At 39.6% G+C, this 2,393-nt stretch overlaps 1 protein-coding gene across 1 annotated transcript in view; it reads left to right on the top strand.

The window, feature by feature from the left end:
* Positions 1 to 2,393, top strand: part of Blm (BLM RecQ like helicase) — an 81,959-nt gene that overhangs the window by 29,952 nt on the left and 49,614 nt on the right. The gene's annotated exons all lie outside the window — the stretch shown is intronic.

Below are 2,393 nucleotides of genomic sequence, written 5' to 3'. Positions count from 1 at the left end.
AAACCTGAGTCCTCTTCACAGACACATTGATTTCTGGTAGATCTCAGTTCCTCCCTTGTACATATTCTGATCTGGGTCTGGTATCCATTGTAAGTTAATTCTTTTTTTGCCTGCTAACTCATTCCTTTCTTCTCTTCCTTTATTGCTGGGGATTGAACCCAGGACCTCTGTGTTCTACCATTTGTCTGTATCTCCAGCCCTGTTTCGGTTCTTTCTGCTTCTCTTGTTTTTTCTTTCTGCCCAAGTATCTAGTGTAAATAAGCCAATAGCTCTGGAAGACTTTGAAAAAGAGCAGTCCTTTGGAACACCTTTGATTTCAGCTTCTAGACACACATGCCAGAAATGTGTGTTTTCGTTTGGGGAATTTATCTGGTAGTGCTTTTTTTTTGTTTTGTTTTGTTTTTGTTTTTTCTGTCTCTTACTCTATCTAGAACCTATGCTATTTGGATGTTAGACACACAGCCCTCTTTAATTTTATCATCTATTTCTTATTTTTCTATGAAATAGGAACATTTTCTCAGGTTTTTTGTTTTTTTTTTTTTTTTTGTTTTTCGAGACAGGGTTTCTCTGTGGCTTTGGAGCCTGTCCTGGAACTAGCTCTGTAGACCAGACTGGTCTCGAATTCACAGAGATCCGCCTGCCTCTGCCTCCCGAGTGCTGGGATTAAAGGCGTGCGCCACCACCGCCCGGCTCTCAGGTTATTTTAGACTAAGTCTTACTATGTAGATGAGGCTGGCTTCACACTCAGAGCTGCCTGTCTCCACCTTCTGAGTGCCAGGGTAAACGGTCAGCACCACCACACCTGGCCAACTCTCTCCGTTTTATCAATAACTTTCTTTAATTGATTGTTTGTTTGTTTTTTTTTTTATCTATTCAGCTCCTGGAAACCCAGGAGCTCTTTTCTACTCTCTGATCATGTCTTGAGAATCTCCTTAGACACATCTCTACTCTTCCTGTGTAGTGCATGCGCTTTCGTATAGATAGTCTTCTCTGTTGGTTTTGTTTTCTCCAAGTTTATTGTATTTCATTTCAGTCTTTGCTTTTCTTGCTGGAAATGTTCCTAGAATATCTTTTTCTCACTCTAAGTCCTACAATACAAACTGTTTAATCTCCATCCCATCACCTTATGTTAGTTGCTCTTACCTCTTACCACAGACACAAGGAAACTAACATACAGAAGAATTAATAATTAAATGGTTGCAGAATTAAGGCGGCAGCAGAGCTAGACTTTGAACCAGCAGCGTGGAGGCTCTTGAATTCACCCTGACAACCATGGTGCTAGTCAGCTTCTCCATCTCTAAGTTTCCCTGTTATAATGGCTGCACTTACAAGAATGTGGACAGAGTCCTTCAGTGTCACAAGAGACGTCCCTCTTAGCTGACATCAGTTAATTTGTCACCTAATTATGAACCTTTCTTCAAGATACTTCTCTTCCTTCTCCATGGAATTACAAAAGGCTAGGTTATAGGACTCCAGAAAAGTCAATCTGAGGTAGGAAGAATGAAGGGATTGAGCAAGCTGCAGATGGATCTCCTGCTCCTAACAGTGACAGCATTTCAACTAAACCTCTTTGGACCTTACTGAGTTTTGGGTTTTTGTTGAATTAGGGTCTAATGCTATAGCCTAAGCAGCTTCTAACTCATAATCCTACTTCTGCTTCCTGAAACTTGGGATTATAGGTATGCAGCACCACCCTACTCTCAGGTTTTCTTGTAGAAAATGAAGAAAATAATACCTGCCTTGCTGGATAGTTATTAGATTTCAAGGTGTACTGTAGGCCATCAGGAAATGTGAGCTATTCTTGTCTGCTAGTTTAGTAATCCTTCCAAAGAAGGAGCATTAAGATTTGTTTTTATGAACGTTCCGTAACTCCATAATTGTTTCCTCTTGGAGAGCTACAAAGCAGCGTTTTGATAGTGTGTTCTAGAGTTTTGCCTTGAGTCAACACCAAGGGCACTAGTTTGTAGCTTTTGGCAATCACTTTTTTTTTCTTTTTTTTAAATCAGAACAATGTCTTCACTTTTCTTGAAAGCCTTGACCAGGTTTTTCCTTGGAGGCTGAGATGGGATGTGGTCTGTCTAGTAAGGTGCCACTGTGTAGGTATGGTATTTTCTGAGCCTGCTTTAGCTTCAATTATTTAGACCATTGTGAAATCCCTTCTTTTAAGACTGAGACTCCTTATATAGAGAACCAAAATGGCATAGGAATTCAACAGCTCTCCAATCAATACCTCCCAGCCATGCCCTTTTCCCATAGTTACCAGCGGGTATCTTTCCTGAGTCTTTCTTATGAAGATGCTTGTCCCTACGCTGTTTTATTTTGTTTGTATTTGATTTTTTTGGTTTTTTTTTTTGTTTTTGTGGTTTTTTTTTTTTTTTTTTTTTTTTTTTTTT

Source organism: Microtus ochrogaster, chromosome 22, assembly GCF_000317375.1.
Source record: "Microtus ochrogaster isolate Prairie Vole_2 chromosome 22, MicOch1.0, whole genome shotgun sequence".
Classification (NCBI taxonomy): domain Eukaryota; kingdom Metazoa; phylum Chordata; class Mammalia; order Rodentia; family Cricetidae; genus Microtus; species Microtus ochrogaster.
The sequence above is the reverse complement of the archived record's forward strand: the minus strand, read 5'-3'. Positions and strand labels throughout refer to the sequence as shown.